The sequence below is a fragment of the Rutilus rutilus genome, assembly GCF_951802725.1.
Source record: "Rutilus rutilus genome assembly, chromosome: 4".
In the NCBI taxonomy this organism is placed as follows: Eukaryota; Metazoa; Chordata; class Actinopteri; order Cypriniformes; family Leuciscidae; genus Rutilus; species Rutilus rutilus.
The window spans coordinates 1,497,813-1,517,812 of record NC_140212.1 but is presented as its reverse complement, the minus strand read 5'-3'; the positions used below and the strand labels follow the sequence as shown (position 1 = coordinate 1,517,812).

At 39.0% G+C, this 20,000-nt stretch overlaps 1 protein-coding gene across 1 annotated transcript in view; it reads right to left on the bottom strand.

Annotated features, from left to right (window-relative positions):
• The window catches only part of chrm2a (cholinergic receptor, muscarinic 2a), a 98,769-nt gene extending 97,265 nt beyond the window's left edge, over window positions 1-1,504 (bottom strand). Inside the window, exon 1 of the mRNA XM_084407263.1 lies at window positions 1,408-1,504. The gene's annotated coding sequence lies outside the window, so the exon portion shown is untranslated. The remainder of the gene's footprint in view (window positions 1-1,407) is intronic.
• Window positions 1,505-20,000: the final 18,496 nt, after the last annotated feature.

Genomic DNA, 20,000 nt, shown 5'->3' with positions numbered 1-20,000 from the left:
TGTCCTGTACAATAATCATTCTATGAGCACAATTGGAATCAATAGCCGACCTAAGTTATGAGCAGTCAATCTCTACTTTTCCCTCTGTGAAGTATTTGCTAATCCTGAAGGTTAAAAATAGCAGATTTGAGCCCCTGCCAGCGTGTCACGTGACGCGCTTTGATTATCGATGAGAACAGCAATCTGATCAATCCCACGCGCGGGTTCTGATCCATAAAGAGAGCAACAGAGGAAACAAATCAGTTTCATCAGGGATTTTACATGAAAACTACCAGCACATGTCATTAAACTCCATCGATTAATAACAGTTCGTCCTTACCCAAACATTAGTGCCTGATATAGGACCGTGATTCTGCCGTGATTGGCTCATTTTCATTTCTTCATCACTTCAGACTCTAATCAAACTTCAACTAAACAGTCAAATAATACTCTGAACTGTATTCGGGGAATTAAAGAAAACTAGTAAACGCGCATCGGATAAATCCTCCACCCAGAACCCATTGCGCGCAGTGATTTGCACATTTCTGTTTAGTTGGAGACACATATATGAGTTTGATCGAGTTGTTTTCTGTTAGAGGTCTGTGATCGTGATGTTTCACTAATGCAACCGCGAACAAGAGAGCAAATCCCGTCCATCAAATCAGACGGAGAATCAGTTCACACACACTTTCACGTCATGAAACATTAAAATCACGTTATTTTACAGTATCCGACCTGTGCTGACGTTTTTGCATTATTCACTGCAGATGCATAACGTCCAACTGACCAACTAGAAGTGGAAATGGTTACATAATTAGTCCATCCAGTGTGTCTGAATTGAATGCGTCGCGTTAGACTCGCTCAAGTTCAGTGCGCAAACGCTTTTACGCGCAACTCAAACGCCAGCGAATTCAGCCAAATGCGTTTCTTTTAAACCTAATGTGTTTGATCGGATAACTAAATGTTCTAGCCAAAAAAAAAAAAAAAAAAAAAAAAAACAGGACAATTCGAGTTGGTTTGTGCGTAAATCCCGCTTTGATTGACTTCAGTTTGGCGCGTTTTCCAGCTCCGGTTTCCTCTGATTGCGCGCTCTGAAAATCGACCCTAGTGAATGAAGTCTTTAAGTTTCTTACATGCTTGAGTGAGTTATGAAAGGAAAAGCGCGTGAAATCTCTTGGAGTCTCCATGAAGCGTCTCAATCCACAATGATCCTCGTTTTCCCGCTGCTTGCAATCCATTTCAGCTTCAACGGAGCATTTTAAAAATCTTTTTTTCCTTTTCTTTTCTTTTTCTGAGCGGGTTGTTTCGCCAGCCTTGTGTTTAATGCACGTGCGCGTTCGTTTGTTTCCTTATGCATGCATTGGCTCTTGTGTTATGTAGCAAAATCTGTGGAAATGTTTTGTAAATAACACGCATAGTTATTCCTACCTGATCTCAGTCGCTGCTGTTGCTCTCCGGGTCCGTTCGCTCGCGCAGCTGGACGTCTGAGGACATGATGCTGGACCTCGGAGATCTTCTCGTGGGTGAACGCGAAGTGAGGAGTGGAAATGAGGAGTAAGAGAGCAGGAGGGAGGGGAGGAGACCTTTACAGCATCATTCTCACATCATCAACACAATATCTCGTGCTGTGTTTACGAGAAATGCGTTTATGATGCATCAGGCGCGGGGTTTTATAGTCGGGAAATGGTTCATCTGTGAGTCTTAAGATGCATGTTGCATGTGTTCAGGTGCATCGCGTCGTGTGATTGAGATTCTGCCGATGGATCGATTATATCACCGGACGTGCGCGCGAGGATTAAACGGGATTTGAGCTTTTTTGCTCAAACGTATCGTGACCGCGCAGCAAGTTCGTGTCACAGTAAACCGCAAAACCCTTTTAGCGACAAAATATGAGACACTCCTTCCCTTATAGAAAGTGAACTGTGTCCAAATAAATAAACACGATATCACCATTATGGTGCACGTGCAACAAACTTGTTTGCTATTGTACGCAACATGCTTTACTATCGTACGTGTCCAAATATAAAGTGTAATGATTATTTGATATGCATCGTGGTACTGATTACCCATGATGTTATTGACGTAGCCTATTATCCATGAGAGTATGGTAATAGCCTATGTTCCAAAATACATGGAATTATCATATTATCATGAATTATCATGTGATATTTCCAAAATAATTAAAATAAGATAGATCAGTAAGCAAACACCCAGAACAGAAGTCACATAGCAACACCCTAGCAACCTCCTAGAACATCATAGCAACCTCCTAGTTTGTACTGTTGTATTGTTTAGAGAGTTTTAATGCACTATCCCTTTAAGTGAACGTTGCATTTTATGATTTTGCAAACGTTACTTTTGAATGTTTTCTGAACGTTCAACTGAAACCATTAAGAAAACGTTAGATGAACACCTAAAGTTTCAGGAAAAAACGTTCCATGACCGACATATAAATGACGTTTTTTTGTGCTAATATTTTGAGAACATTATTAAAGACCAATTATTAAAGACTTCGAACGAACGTTCTATTGACGTTACTGGAAGAACGTTTGTTCATAACTTTGAGAGAACGTTCTGAGAACATTCCATATTAGCTGGGATATATATATATATATATATATAGTAATATCCATGATATTCCCAATATAGTTAAGAAAATGTAGATAAAAATGACTTGCTATATGTATAAAGTAACCATGATATTAGTGTGATTCACTGAAGCACTGGTGACTAACATGTAACCTGACATCAGATTAAACCAGTTTACCCAGTCAATTAACTCAGAAAGATCAAAGCGGCTCTCGGATAATACTGATGTTTTGATTGTGTTTATGCAGGTGTTTCCTACATAAAGTACCGTGGTATTACCATATGGAACAGTTTAATATAATGGGGATGATTTTTGAAATAATGCAATTCTTTGAAGTACCTTGTAGTATCATTTAAATATGTTTAATGGTGTGTTTCAAAGGACCATACAATTACCATAGTATACAACCACAGTACTTTTTTTCTAAAGGGTGAGAGAGAGAGAGAGAGAGTGTGTGTGTGTGTGTGTGTGTGTGTGTGTGAGAGAGAGAGTGTGTGTGTGTGTGTGTGTGTGTGTGTGTGTGTGTGTGTGAGAGAGAGAGTGTGTGTGTGTGTGTGTGTGTGTGTGTGTGTGTGTGTGTGTGTGTGTGTGTGTGTGTGAGAGAGAGAGAGAAAGAGAGAGTGTGTGTGTGTGTGTGTGTGAGAGAGAGTGTGTGTGTGTGTGTGTGAGAGAGAGAGAGAAAGAGAGATAGTATGTGTGTGTGTGTGAGTGTGTGTGAGAGAGAGAAAGAGAGTTTGTGTGTGTGTGTGTGTGTGTGTGTGTGTGTGTGTGAGAGAGAGAGAGTGAGTGTGTGTGTGTGTGTGTGTGTGTGTGAGAGAGAGAGAGAGAGAGAGAGAAAGAGAGAGAGTGTGTGTGTGTGTGTGTGTGTGTGAGAGAGAGAGAAAGAGAGAGAGTGTGTTTGTGTGTGTGTGTGTGTGTGTGTGTGTGTGTGTGAGAGAGAGAGAGAGAGTGTGTGTGTGTGTGTGTGTGTGTGTGTGAGAGAGAGAGAGAAAGAGAGAGAGTGTGTGTGTGTGTGAGAGAGAGTGAGTGTGTGTGTGTGTGTGAGAGAGAGAGAGAGAAAGAGAGAGAGTGTGTGTGTGTGTGTGTGTGTGTGTGTGTGTGTGTGTGTGTGTGTGAAAGAGGGGGAGAGAGAGTTTGTGTGTGTGTGTGTGTGTGTGTGTGTGTGTGAGGGAAGGAGGGTTGGGGGTACCAAACGTGATATGGATTTATACCAGCATGCGGATTTCCCATCTTCTGAACATGCTGAATAATGATGACAAAGATGTGAGACAGTTGGCCCGATCCTCCCTGTTCCTGGATCTCCGGAGACGCAAGGTGCCGTTGGCCAAGGAGTCGGAGCCACACTTCCTCGGCTTTAAAAGAAAACCCAGCGGGAAACTTGACACCCATTCTGCCGGCTTTGGTGTCTGGTCAGATTGGCCGGACCTGAACGACCTTTGCGTCCGAACTGGAGTATCACTGGAGTGGGTGCGGTCTGACTCTGGGACTGTGAGGGTCTCTGAGGACATCATTACTGACCCCCTGACCTCTGTCAGGGCAACAGCCACATACGGGGGTCACACCCACACGTTAACATCTACAGGTGCCCGGACAACTCTCCTGGACCTACACCAGTATCAAGAGAAACAACACTGGACTGGACTGAAACTTCAGGGGAAGCTTGCGTGTCTCTCCTCTGCTGATCACTCTGTTTCTCACTCATTTCTTAAGAATACTGCACTCAGTGAGGACATTGTTATTTTTACAGTAAAAGCCAGACTACAAGTTCTTCCAACTAGACTCAACCTTTCTATCTGGTTTCCAACAGCTCAGGTACCTCATTGTTTGCATCACACTACAGAACAGATCACTGAGACACTGCCACATATCTTGAATGGCTGCTATGCCTATAAAGGAATGTACATTGCACGTCATGACAGAATAGTGGATCTTATAGTGAAAGACATATCAAGTAATGTCTCATCTTCTGTAAAAATGTATAAACATTCTTGTGTAAAACCATCTATGTTTCAGAATTGTAATAGCTCTGAAACCTTTTCTCATGTGTCTGCTAATACACCAGATGTGGTTGTGGTTAATGAGGAGATCAGCGAGGTGTTCATTGTGGAGGTTGCATGTACCTTTGACTATAGTATGGAAGAAGCATTTATGACTAAGATTATTAAATATCAACCACTCCTAAACATAATTTCAGAGTTAGGTTATCAGAGCCGACTACTTGTGTTCATATTTGGCAGCTTAGGACACACACACAGGCTGGTTGTAAGAGGGCTTCAACAATTAGGGATGCCCAAAAAGAGGGCTAAACGGCTAGCAAAGTATTGTGCCCTGTCTGCTATTATAGGTAGCCGTCATATCTGGCGGAGACGGTGTTACTTGTATCCATAACAACTGAGTGATATGCTTAATATTGTGAAGATCTGCTGTATGCCACTGGTCCATGATTATGTGCATGCATCTGACTGCATCTATAGTATTTATGTCCCTGTAAATCATGTCTTTTAAGTGGACTTAAATAAATATTTAAAGTGTGTGTGTGTGTGTGTGTGAGAGAGAGAGAGAGAGAGTGAGTGTGTGTGTGTGTGTGAGAGAGAGAGTGAGTGTGTGTGTGTGTGTGTGTGTGTGTGTGTGTGTGTGTGTGTGTGTGTGTGTGAGAGAGAGAAAGAGAGAGAGTGTGTGTGTGTGTGTGTGTGTGTGTGTGTGTGTGTGTGAGAGAGAGAGAGAGAGAGTGTGTGTGTGTGTGTGTGTGTGTGTGTGTGTGTGAGAGAGAGAGAGAGAGTGAGTGTGTGTGTGTGTGTGTGTGTGTGTGTGTGTGTGAGAGAGAGAGAGAGAGAGTGTGTGTGTGTGTGTGTGTGTGTGTGTGTGTGTGTGAGAGAGAGAGAGTGAGTGAGTGAGTGTGTGTGTGTGTGTGTGTGTGTGTGTGTGTGTGTGTGTGTGTGTGTGTGTGTGTGTGTGTGTGTGTGTGTGTGTGTGAGAGAGAGAGTGAGAGTGTGTGTGTGTGTGTGTGTGTGTGTGTGTGTGTGTGTGTGTGTGTGTGTGAGAGAGAGAGAGAGTGTGTGTGTGTGTGTGTGTGTGTGTGTGTGTGAGAGAGAGAGAGTTTTTGAGGGTTTTTAAGCATCAATGTGTTTGAGGATGTGAAGATTATACTGACATCTACTGGGGAAACTCTTGCTGTCTGTGTGTTAGTGACCAGAGAGGCTCTCTTCATATCTCTGTGTGTGTGTGTGTGTGTGTGTGTGTGTGTGTGTGTGTGTGTGTGTGTGTGTGTGTAGTTCTAGCTTTGGTTGTTAATTCCTCAGCATATAGTTGCTCACACCAGCAGTGTGTCAAACACACGCTCACATAACATGCAGCCAGCCAAGCGATGCAACATCCCATAATGTCTCACAGCATCACCAGTCTCTCTTTAACGCTGGTGTTGTTTAATGAGAGAGGAGAGTACGAGCCGGAGAGTTTGATTAGGAGACGATGCAGTTAGTTTGATCTCTGTGTTTAATTAGCGTCTTCTGCATTAGTTCACATGCCAATTCACAGCAAGATAGTGCAGTATATATACGTCTATAGTGTATTGTGTAGATTTAATTGACAGCTGCTATTAGAAGAGCCTTCGTTCCTCTCATTTGGCAAAGGAACCGCACACAATACACACATGCAATCAGCGCGCGGCGATAGCTTTGTGTGTGTCGCGAGAAAAGAGCCGTATGGAGCGAGGGAATGGGAGACGGGGAGAGAGAAAGAGCCTGGAGTGATTGTGTGATTGTCTCAGTTTAAATGAACTGTCCATCAGCGCCTGTCACTCTCACCGGGGATCAGGACACACACACACACACACACATCAGTGAGAGGGATTCGGGGACCTGTTACTACTGCGGTGTGTGTGTGACATGTTGCATAACCGTACTGACACAGTTATAACTCAAGCATCACTGTTACTAGACTTATAATTTGTGTCTTTCCGGAACGTTCTGAGAATGTCGGGATGTATGTGGAGAATATTCAGGTCTCTTCTGCTCACCAAGGCTGCATTTATCTGATTAAAAATACAGTAATAATGTGAAATATTATTACAATTCAGAATAGCTGTTTTCTATTGTAATCTACACCAGTGGTTTTCAAACTGTGGGTCGCGACCCACTTGTGGGTCGCACAGTGAGAAAAGGTGGGTCGCACAAAGGCACTTAGCTGCAGCTAAATTTACGTTACGATGAGTGAAACAAAACCAGTCCGATTAATGACCAAACGACTCTTAAGTGAGTTTTAGCGCCCGCCAAAGTGAATTTTTGTCCCGCCAAAATCTTATTTGATCGGTGAGTAATTAGATGAACTGCTGCGCTTGTCACAGCGCATGTTTAACTGAAAGAACGTCGAGCAGAGAGAGAGAGACTCGGTCGCGCGCGCGCTCTCTCTCTCTCTCTTCGGAGCCAGGCGAAAGTGTAAACATAACAAGACTTCACCGTCTTCAAACTAAGCGCTGTCTTGCTCTCTCTCTCTCCCTCGCACATATTAATCAAAATAAATCAACATGGTGGTAAAAGGTCGGAAGACCAAAGTTTCATGTGGAGCATTCGGAGATTTTTTTTTTCCTGAATTACTGCTGGGTGTGAATTGTGCTAAATAAGTTGCCTTAGCTTCTCTGAAAAGCGTCCCAGACATTCAGCTGACATAAAACAACACTTTAATTAAACGAAAAAAAAAATCCAGTGATGAAATGTTTTCTGTGTTGACAGAAATCTTGGATGTCCATGTCCTAACTGCTGGGATAATCACACAACGCGCACATGCACACGTCCAATTCGCGAACTAATGACTCCTTTGAACCGATTCATTTTAATGAATGGTTAAAACAACTGATCTTTCCAACAGTGAACTCAGGAGACGTATGAATCGGTGTATAATCAGTAACACTTTACAATAAGGTTCTATTTATTACATTACATAAAAAGTACAGTTTGCTTACTCAAGCTTAAGCTTTAAAATAAATAAAACCCCTTGTTTTTTTTGAAAAGCATATGAAATTTTTCCACACAGTGCTATCAAGAATCGATAAGAGAATCGTTAAAGAATCGGATCGACAATCAGAATTGTCAGTGGCATTATTTTTATTGATAAAATCTTGTCATTTCCCATCCCTATGTGAAGACGGTAAAATTATAATCAAACATTAAAGAACATTCATGTTTTTTTGTTGTTGTTGTTTTTTTAAGAATTAAAAGTTTAAAATATTTTGCTAACATGAGGTCTTGTCACTGTCAGTCTTTTTACATCAGTGCAAAACTAGGGTATACAGATTAAGATCATCAGCATGCATTGATTAATCCCATGGCATGTAGCAAAAAAAAAAAAAAAAAAAAAAAAAAAATGTGCGACCAAATCATGCTGGTGCGACTAACTGAGAAAGTTGGTAGCACCAGTGCAAGTGGGTCTTGAGATTGATTATACTTGTCTAGGTGGGTCCTCGAATGAAAAAGTTTGGGAACCCCTGATCTACACTACCGTTCAAAAGTTTGGGGTCGGCAAGATTTTTTAATGCTCATTTATTTGATCAAAATTACTGTAAAACCTGTGAAATATTATTAGAACACTTTATTTAAAACACTTGTTTTCTATGTGAATATATTGTTAAAATGTAATTTATTCCTGTGATCAAAGCTGAATTTTCAGCATCATTACTCCAGTCTTCAGTGTCACATGATCCTTCAGAAATCATTCTAATATGTGTGTGTGTGTGTTTCAGGGTCGTTAAGTGTCTTCCTAATGTCTCTCTCTCAGTGTGAACGGACCCAAGGGAGTCGGCGTGTAAACCTGTGGTCAGTCCTCGCGGTCCATCAGTGTGTGTCTGGGGTCCGTCAGTGTGTGTGGGGGTTCATCAGTGTGTGTCTGGGGTCTCAGTGTGTGTCTGGGGTCCGTCAGTGTGTGTGGGGGTCCATCAGTGTGTGTCTGGGGTCTCAGTGTGTGTCTGGGGTCCGTCAGTGTGTGTGGGGGTTCATCAGTGTGTGTCTGGGGTCCATCAGTGTGTGTCTGGGGTCTCAGTGTGTGTCTGGGGTCCGTCAGTGTGTGTGGGGGTTCATCAGTGTGTGTCTGGGGTCTCAGTGTGTGTCTGGGGTCTCAGTGTGTGTCTGGGGTCCGTCAGTGTGTGTGGGGGTTCATCAGTGTGTGTCTGGGGTCCATCAGTGTGTGTCTGGGGTCCATCAGTGTGTGTCTGGGGTCCATCAGTGTGTGTCCGGGGTCCATCAGTGTGTGTGGGGGTCCATCAGTGTGTGTCTGGGGTCCATCAGTGTGTGTCTGTGGTCCATCAGTGTGTGTAGTGTGTGTCTGGGGTCTATCAGTGTGTGTGTGGGTCCATCAGTGTGTGTCTGGGGTCCATCAGTGTGTGTGGGGGTCCATCAGTGTGTGTCTGGGGTCCATCAGTGTGTGTGGGGGTCCATCAGTGTGTGTGTGTGGGGGTCCATCAGTGTGTGTCTGGGGTCCATCAGTGTGTGTGGGGGTCCATCAGTGTGTGTCTGGGGTCCATCAGTGTGTGTCTGGGGTCCATCAGTGTGTGTGGGGGTCCATCAGTGTGTGTGGGGGTCCATCAGTGTGTGTCTGGGGTCCATCAGTGTGTGTCTGGAGTCCATCAGTGTGTGTCTGGGGTCCATCAGTGTGTGTCTGGGGTCCATCAGTGTGTGTCTGGGGTCCATCAGTGTGTGTGAGTGTCTGATGTGTTCAAGTGCCGCTTGATTCCTGCTTTTACTGTCAGTAAACAGTGCGGACAGCCATCGATCGACCGAGAGAGAGAGCATCAATACACACACACACACGTTCACTGAGAGACTTTATAACACACCAGTAAATGCCTCCAAATGAATGTGTATTTTCAGGATGAATAGAGTTGTGTTGTTTCTCACTGAATTGTTTTAAAGGGGAAGCGTGTCATTTTTCTGCCGAACCTCAAGTTTACGCACGTCAAAATGATAAAAAATATTCTGCTCACACTTTAAGCCTTTATATATAATGCATTATAAAAGTATTGTAATGCATTAATTATGCATCTTATGAACTGATGAATAATTGTAGCCACAGTTATAATACATTATAATACTTATAAATTCATTGAGCGCACCATTATAAAGCATAATGCATTAAAACAACCTATTTCAGATGTAAGGAATCTGCTAATATTATACTGCATTTTAACTTTCGTTACAATTATTTTTGAAAAGCTATAATGCATTATAACATACATTAATAAACCTTTATAATGCATTATACATAAAATCTTAAAGTAAAGTGTTAGTAAAATTCTTAATGTGAATGTTCAGCATCATTACTCCAGTCTTCAGTGTCACATGATCCTTCAGAAATCACTCTAATATGATGATTTGATGATCAAGAAACATTTATGATTATTATCAGTGTTGAAAACAATTTTATTTACATTCGGAAAATGTTCGATTTCACACTTTTTCAGAATTATTTTATGAATAAAAAGTTTAAAAGAAAATTTATTTGAAATATTATTTTGTAACAATGTCAAATATTTACAGTTTATTAACTGTCAATTTAATGATTCCTTACTGAATAAAATTATTCATTTATTCATTTTTACTTATATATATATATATATATATATAATTTTATTACTTATTTATTATTTGTATTACTGCCACCATATATATATATATATAATTTTATTACTATATATTACTATTTTATTACTATATCATTTTATTACTATATACTGTATATAATATATATATATATATATAATTGTATTACTTATTTATTATTTGTATTACTGCCACCATATATATATATATATATATATCATTTTATTACTATATATTACTATTTTATTACTATATCATTTTATTACTATATACTGTATAATATATATATATATATATATATATAATTTTATTACTTATTTATTATTTGTATTACTGCCACCATATATATATATATATATATATAATTTTATTACTATATATTACTATTTTATTACTATATAATTTTATTACTATATACTGTATATAATATATATATATGACTAAAAATGAATAAATTAACAATGTTACCAGTATTTTCTTAGGTAAGTACATGTAAGTGCACATACAGTAAAATAAACTGCAACCATATATATATATATGAAGAAAATACTGGTAATCTGAGGTAACTACAGGGGTTACAGTTAGATTAAGCCTATATAGATTCAGGGTTAGTACCTATATAACCCATTTATAACCCAATAACAGTTATTGTAATTGCTATAATAAGTATATAGTGTGTACGTGGGGAACAGGACAGTACACTAAAGTGCCACCATATCAATATATATCACATAAAAAAATTAAGATAACACTTTATTTTACAGTGTTATTGTTACATGTGTTACATGTACTTACTGTAGTAAATTATGCATAATTACATGCAACTAACCCTGAACCAAACCCTAATCACACCCTAACCCTATAGTAAGCACATGTAGTTAATTAATATCACTCAGTACTTAAATGTATAGTTACAGTGTAATTATATATTTAAGGACTGTGTGATATTAATTAACTACATGTGCTTACTATAGGGTTAGGGTGTGATTAGGGTTTGGTTCAGGGTTAGTTGCATGTAATTATGCATAATTTACTGTTATTACTACGGTAAGTACATGTAACATATGTAACAAAGACACTGTAAAATAAAGTGTAACCAAAATGTATCTAACAAATGTTTCTGCAACTTTCCCCAGGAGTTTCTGAGACGTTCAGATTCCTGTAGTCTTGAGTGTGTATTGCATCATTCTGTGCTGTGAACGAAACTCCCACAATCCTTTAAGGCAAAAAGTTGTTCCCGAAGAGGAACGTTTGTGAGTCGCGGTTTCAACAAACCACTGTTAGTGTTCAATATTCATGAAGAACTTCTGCTACAGTGTAAACCGTGGTCTCAGCAGCTCCTGTTCGTCCTGTCGTGTGTGTGTGTGTGTGTGTGTGTGTGTGTGTGCGTCTGCTTTTATCGCTCTATATTGTGGAGAACCGCATGTTGACAGTGAATAAACAGAAGGGTGGCGTGACATTGCTCTACTTCCCTCTGTTAAGTGATTTTGTTCTTCATAACCTCCAGCCATGTGTCCGTTTGTTAGGTGTTGAATAATGTGAGTGAGATAACGTGTGTGTGTGTGTGTGTGTTTCCTCATGACACAGGCCTCCAGCTGTCTCTGACCCACAATCCCACGGGATGAACATGGAAAACGCAGGAACGCCGCCGATCAGAGAGAGAAAGAGCGGCTTTAAGTGTTGGTGAGTAAACTCTTCAAGTTCAGACACACTTATAAATGTCATTTAATATCACATCAAGTGTGTTGATTGTAAATAAACTAGTGCTGGGCAACGATTAATCGCTTTCAAAATAAAAGTTTGTGTTTACATAATATATGTGTGTGTAATTTTTTTTGGTATATATAGCCAAATACACACACATGCATGTATATATTTAAGAAAAATGTGTTATTTATATATAAAATATCTATATTTATATATGATAAATTATGAATAAATATATATACAGTATATACATGCATATATTATGTAAACAAACTTTTATTTTGGATTCGATTAATCATTGCACAGCGCTAAAATAAACTAACAAGTTTGAACTGCAAAACACTAGATGAAGTTCAAAAGAACAGCATCTTTTGTAGCTTTATATTATATTGTATATTATATCCTGTCACTTTTGATCTATTTATCTATCATTGCTGAATAAAAGTATTCATTTCATTAAAGAAAATCCTATTTACCTCAACTTTTGAATTATCACGGTTTCCACAAACATCTGAACGTTGATGATAATCATAAGTGTTTCTTGAGCAAATGACACTTTACTGTATATTCACATAGAAAACAGCTGATTTACATTGTAATAATATTTCACTATTTTTCCTGCATTTTGCACATAAATGTCTCGGTGAGCAGAAGAGACTCTTTTAAAACGTTACAAAATCATAATTATTCCAGTGTCTTGGCCGGTGGCGTGTGTAAGGTGTTTATCATGAAGTAAGACAGCTAGAAGACTTTAGTCACTCTTTGGTGACATTAATCTCTCTCTCACACACACACACGCACACACACACACACACACACACACACGGCGGCTTTTGTTCGCCCTTCTGCTGAGCTCTGCTCATTTTTCATGGACTAAAGTCTCGTATTTAAATGCATTTAGATATGACAGATGAAACACCCGCAGAACTGCAGGCAAACACTGCTCTGTGTGTGTGTGTGTGTGTGTGTGTGTGTGTGTGTGTGTGTGTGTGTGTGTGTGTGTGTGTGTGTGTGACAGTGCGTGTGTGTGTGAGTGTCTGTGTCTGTCTGTGTGTGTGTGCGTGCGTGCGTGTGTGAGTGTGTGTGTGTGTGTGTGTGTGTGTGCATGTGTGTGTGTGTGCGTGCGTGCGTGCGTGCGTGTGTGTGTGTGTGTGTGCATGCAAGTGTGCGCGTGTTTGTGTGTGTGTGAACATCTTAAGCCGCTGCTTTTGCAACATGAGCACACGGAGGTGTTTATCAGGAGACCACACACACACACACACACTACAGGACGTGTGTAAAGGCTCATTGTTTCAGGCCTCTCATGTTCCATTAGTGTTGCCATTGTTTCTGCCGGAGTGAAGCCGCTCGTGCATCAGGGACACACACTAAAGCTCCCCGGATCCGTCTGAACATGCTAATTGACCAGTCTGTTGATTTCAGAGCCCGATGAGGTTGTTTTTCAGGAGTGTCCGGGATAATGAGGGACGGCCGCTGGGTTTGTGGGACCCCGGAGCCTCACGGACACATTAATTATAGTTAACTAAACCCAAAACCTTAAAAACATGTTTGTTCCTTGAAATAAAATAAACATTAACTGAAATAACTAGGTTTTCCTGCTTGAATGTTGATTATTCTCCTCATATTCTCCATTGTTGCAGCTCCTCTCTTCCCAGTCTGTCAGTAACGCTCTGTTTACTTCCTGTCTCTATGAAGCCGATTTAATCTTTAATACTGTGATGTCTTCAGTTTCCCATAATGCACCGCGGCATCAATAAATAATGTGGATTACTGACATACCTTGCTTGTATTTGCGCTGCTGTTGTTGTTGTTGTTGTGTTTGATTATTATGAGCTCATCTTTTACTCGATGTGTTTTCATGCTCGTCCGGTTATCCGTGTCCATGTTTGTTGATTATTATGGGATGTGTGGTGTATTTTATTGGACAGCTCGCTTCCAGTGTAGTTTGTGTATGAAGCATCTTCAGGTCAGAGGTCAAATCTATTTATTTATTCATTATGAACAGAAGAGTCTCACGGGGGCCGCCGGCAGCTGACTGTAGTGTCTATACCGTACACTGTGAGTGTGTGTGTGTGTGTGTGTGTGTGTGTGTGTGTGTGTGACCCTGCCACGTAACGAATAGAGTGAGTTAATGTCCACTTAGTCCGTCAAGAAGCTCCTCAGAGAGAAGAGCTCAGATGAAGAGGAATTAGACAGTGATGGTGTGAGTAATTAGATGGAGTGAGAGTTATTCATCTTACACTCCTGCAGTGTGTGTGTGTGTGTGTGTGATGGGTAGGTTTAGGGGTCGGGTTAGTGTGTGTGTGTGTGTGTGTGTGTGTGTGTGATGGGTTGGTTTAGGGGTCGGGTTAGTGTGTGTGTGTGTGTGTGTGTGTGATGGGTTGGTTTAGGGGTCGGGTTAGTGTGTGTGTGTGTGTGTGTGTGTGTGTGTGTGTGTGTGTGAGTGTGAGTGTGTGTTTTTGTGAAACATTTCTCTTCAAAAGCTATCTGAGCTGCTATTCACATTAATTTTCACTGCCTCGTCTGTAAGAGCAACATCTGAACATGAAACTCTAGAGGTGTTTGCGCACAGAAATAGAAGCTTATTTAAACTCTTATTTAAGCCGACAGACCAGAAAGAGAAGGAGAACTTGTTAGCGTGTTGTCTCAGGGAAAGTTCACTGGTTAATTAAACCGCGCTGACAGTAGAGTGTAAAAACACTTCAGTGAGTTGCAGTCCAGCAGGGTCGAATCTTCAGACGTGTGTGTTTTAATGTTCAGATTCAGCGTCACAAAGCAGTGAAGCCGTGAATCTCCCGCTGACCTCACTCATGCTGGATCTTAATTAACTGCACAAACCTACAGATTTATTACTCCACTTTTAATAACTCTGTTTAGCAGACACTGTCTGTCTCGGGTTAAAGGTCACGCTCCACATCTGAGCCTTTTTATTCTGTCCGACTCATGATAGTTTTGTCCAGATACTAGTTCAGTCCGTCGGTGCATTTATAACAATAAAGACAACAATAGTTGACCTTTGTGCTGAATGTCAACAAGTAGAAATACATTACAAGTAACGAAAACAGATTTCATCCAGTGTCAGTCAATGTTGGCCATAAATATTCATATTTTATTCAATATCAATAGAAGTAGTTCATTTTACCTAATATTTTTATTTAGGAATTGGTCACAAGTCATCCAATAACTTACTAAAATTAAAGAGGTTGACCAGTTTTTATCAAAAAATTTTATCAATTTTTTTTATTATTATTATTTTCTTTCTTTTTTTATAATTATGTATTAATTAGCATTATGTGCTCTACAGCGTTGTTATTGTTAAGTAAAACTAAAAGTATTAATTAACCATTTTTAGTCATTGAAATAAAATGAAATAATAATAATAATAATAATAATAATAATAAAATACATGAAAAACGTAATAAAATAAAGTAAAAAAAAATTTACAAAAAAATAATAATAATCCTTTGGCAACTAACTCGAACTAGTTTAAGTTTTATTACTAACACTAAAACTGGAATTAAAATAAATGAAAGCTAAATAGAATAGTACAAAAACTAATAAAAATGACAAAAATTAGTACAAATAAAACTGAAAATGCAAACGAAAAAGCTAATTCTAAATATTAATAATTATAACAGTATAAAAATAATACTAAAATAAAACAGGTGCTTTATCTGTTAGATATTGCACAGTAAAATGCATTTTTGTTTTTAAGGTGTGTCGAGTTGAAAATAGGCTTATTTTATGTTATAACTAAACATAAATATTTTTTAACGATCTTAAAGCTATTTTGACTAAAAGCAAAGGTTTGTCTTGAGGTCGCTGCATTATTGTTTTTGAAGGCATAAGTAGACTGATGTGAGAAGCGTGGTCAGAAACGTCTGATCAGGTCACATGACTAGTTGTTCATGCAACCCAGCAGAAAATAGATTTAGTAGTTTTCCGAATCCCTGGATACACACAGCATAGCTCCGACAAGCATCTGTGTTCCGGTGTAGAGGAGAGCGCTCATCCGTCCTCCAAGTTTCAGGCATTAGGAAGCAAAATTATTCGTGTCTGTGTGAGACAGACTCATCAGAGAGCAGAGCGAGTCTCAACGGGAGCCAATCACAGCGTGTGTGTGTGTGTGTGTGTGTGTTTCCACTGACCGTCCAGTGAGTTTGAGAAGTGGACTCGTCTGAGGTCATGCAGTAATGAATTCACGGATCTTAATTGCAGCACAGATCTGTAATTCAGAGCAGTGACATTAAGCATCAGGTTTTCGAGCTAAAGGGAAGTTAGTGTGTGTGTGTGTGTGTGTGTGTGTGTGTGTGTGTGTGTGTGTGTGTGTGTGGGACGCTGAAGCTAAAGCTAAAGCTGCTTCTACAATCTCTCACCCTTTAATCAAAGCTTAACCCTGTGTTAGCAGAAATACACCTGGAAGATTACCAGCATTCCCATTCCCATTCATCAAACCCCATCTCTACTCATGCCCGTGCAAATCTGGTAAACATCTACAGTAATATAATGAAATATATGTTGTTTGTGCATGCATTACTTTAACACTGTAAACCCAATGAAATAATAGTCTGTCGTTTTTTTAGGTGAAACAGTTGATTGAACCTTTAGACAAAGTTTGCGTAAACGTGTAAAGTATTTAATCTTAGTATTTAAAATTTGTACCAAAAACGTTTCTTGCCATTAGAATCCAGCAGGAACACTTCACTTGTTTCATTACCAGATGAATCAATGAATCTCTTGAATGAACAATTCAATGATTCACTCATAAAGGCTTCACTTGTTTCATTATGAATCCGTTTTTTTTTTAATCTCTTGTATTAATTATTCAAAGACTCTCTCGTAAAGATTTCTCGTTTCATTTCTGGATGAATCAGTGATTTTCAACGAATCTCTTGAATGAATGATTCAATGACTCACTCATAAAGGCTTCACTTGTTTCATTACTGAATCAGTTTTTTTAACGAATCTCTTGTATTAATTATTCAAAGACTCTCTCGTAAAGATTTCTCGTTTCATTTCTGGATGAATCAGTGAATTTCAACGAATCTCTTGAATGAATGATTCAATGACTCACTCTTAGAAATTTAATTTGTTTCATTACTGGATGAATCAGCATTTTTGAACGAATCTCTTGAATGATTCAATGACACACTTTTTATCCATCACTTGTCTCCACCTACAGGTGTAACAATGTAACTGATACAGTCTTTACTTGAAGTTACTTTCAAAAGGGGATTTGCTCTATTTTGATCACTACTGTAGACATCAGTGTTTATATCCAAAATATAAACTTTTATCCCAGTATTTCTGTGATAATTTGAATTATTATAACACAGAAATAATGATACTGTGTGGTTGAAAAGACGGTTAGTGAAGCTGTTTCATACTGTACATCACAACTCTCTCTGTATCAGAACACAGAGCCGAATCACTGTGATTTAGGAATAAGATCATGTGTGTGTCTGAATCGAGATTAAACAAACCCTACAAACGCAAGAGATCTGAATGAAAAACACCTGCTTCTGTGGCTGTCGCTGGGAATCGTGTCATGTGATCTCGTTCAGATCTCAGTGCTCGTTCCTCGAGAGCCGTGTGGTCGTGAATTGTGAATTGTTTGTTAATGCACACGCTTCCATCCGTCTCTCTGATCATCTGTGCCGTCGTCGTCTTTCTCTCCGAAACAAAGTGTCTCTCTCTCTCTCTCTCTCTCTCTCTCTCTCTCTTGGTCCTCTTGTCTCTCTCTCTCTCTCTCTCTCTCTCTCTCTCTCTCTCTCGGTCCTCTTGTCTCTCTCTCTCTCTCTCTCTCTCTCTGTCCTCTTCTCTCTCTATCTCTCTCTCTCTCTCTCTCTCTCTCTGTCCTCTTGTCTCTCTCTCTCTCTCTATCTCTCTCTCTCTCTCTCTCTCTCTCTCTCTTGGTCCTCTTGTCTCTCTCTCTCTCTCTCTCTCTCTCTCTCTCGGTCCTCTTGTCTCTCTCTCTCTCTCTCTCTCTCTCTGTCCTCTTCTCTCTCTATCTCTCTCTCTCTCTCTCTCTCTCTCTCTGTCCTCTTGTCTCTCTCTCGGCTCCTGAGAGCTTTTTAAACAACATCACCTCAATTATGGCTCTCCGACGAGCCGCTCTAAAAGCCTGAGCCACAGTCAATCGCAGTCAATGCTTTACAGAGACAAACACACACACACTCGATACACACCGCATTGTGTCTGTGTACTTGAGTCTGAGAGAGAGAGAAATGCTCTGTTTTAAACCCTGTCTTCTGCACTACAGCTGCTTACAGTCAAACCACTGTGTATTCAGACTCCTTCAACATCTCTCACATTATCACAGTTTATTCGCTAGTTTAGAAAATGGTACTAAAATATGAGCAGAACTCAGTTGATATTTGACTGGTTTTGTCCGTCCTTCTGTTAGACTGTCTCACACATGAATTATGTTGAATATCTGTCAACTGTTAAATTAGATAATACCAGTTTAGCTCAACCAATCACCAAGCAATGCTTCATTGTGTTCAGTCTGTGTGTAAAAAGAGCATTAGCAATTAAAGAAAACACACTTCAGCAAAACATGATCAGCTCAAAGTGTCGGAAGAATTATTGATCCCAAATGTTTACAAATAGTCACTGAATGAAGAATTTATGTCAAGTATAATATGTCAATTTACTTTATTTTGCTCTCCTCACTTATAGAAATGAACTATAGTGTCCTGCACACACTAGTGAAAATATATCACAAATTATATCTGGTGTCTGAATCATTTTTGGTTTGACTGTATGTTACATGTACTTACCGTAGTAATAACAGTAAATTATGCATAATTACATGCAACTAACCCTCAACTTTAGTGTAACTGAACAAACGTCCTCCTTCAGCTCGAGTCTTATTGCTCTGAAATCTTGATTTTTATCAAATAAACGTAAGAATAACTTTCTAATTGTTCATAACATTTCAAGATGAACACTCAGATGATGAACATCATTTTTTAGAAAAATCTGCGAGTATCAAATATGATCATCAGGATTTTGAGGAAGGATTATTTGTTCATCTGTCAATCATCATTGTATTGCATTGCATTATATGTTTTAAAACGACAGAGCTTTGATCATAAAACTAACTTTATTATTGACAGATATAGAGTGACGACTGATATTTATATGCATTTCATTTAACAAGGATCTGTTATAACGATCTCATCGATTTACATTCACATATATTACATTATTTTTGGCCATATATAAATAACACAAATTGCATATTTTTGCTTAGTTTGATCATCTGAATAAAATGTAGCCGTTTTTCCTCCATATTCTCTCTATATCATGCGATATGATTTATCATCATATAGCATTTATCATGATTTATTTATTTTTATATGATGCATATATGATTTATCATATATGATACAAAACATAAAACATATTTTGTCTTAACATTAAATGAACTTCCATTTCAAAAAGTTAGATTTTTCATGAGTATTATTTCATACGTCAGGCTTCACAAAGGTAAAATATTGGGTGAAACTATAATTAAAAAATAATAATTTTAGGTATTGAAGACATTTTTCACTGAGCTTGTTGCAATGCATTCTGGGATCGCCTTATACATGAGACATATGAAGCCTCTATTGATAGTCTATAAATGATCAATAGATGCTTTACCCTTCATCACAGACACTTTTCCACATTAATGAACAAGTAAATATGAGGGAACGTCACACTAGTGATGTCATCAGTTCAGTGATCAATAACCAATCACGAGTGAATGTGTAATCAATAACCCATGTGACTCACTGAGGTCTCTCACTTCTGCGTCTTTTCTGTGTACGTTTCTCTTTTTACCAGTGTACGGTGAGACGTGATGAGCGTGTGTGTGTGTGTGTGTGTGTGTGTGTGTGTGTGATGCTCACAGATTATCAACACACCTGTAATTATTCTGTCTTTGATTCCACACATTAATCTTTCAACACAGCGATCAGACTCAACGCAAATTACATTTCAATTTGTGGGCCAGTGTTATTACAGTCTTATTAATATTTTGAATTGGCTTTCATTTTAAATTTAGTTTCATTTTTAGTAATTTCGTTACATGCTTTTGTCATTATTTTTTTTATTTAATTAAATTTTTAGTTTAGTTATAGTTGTAAATG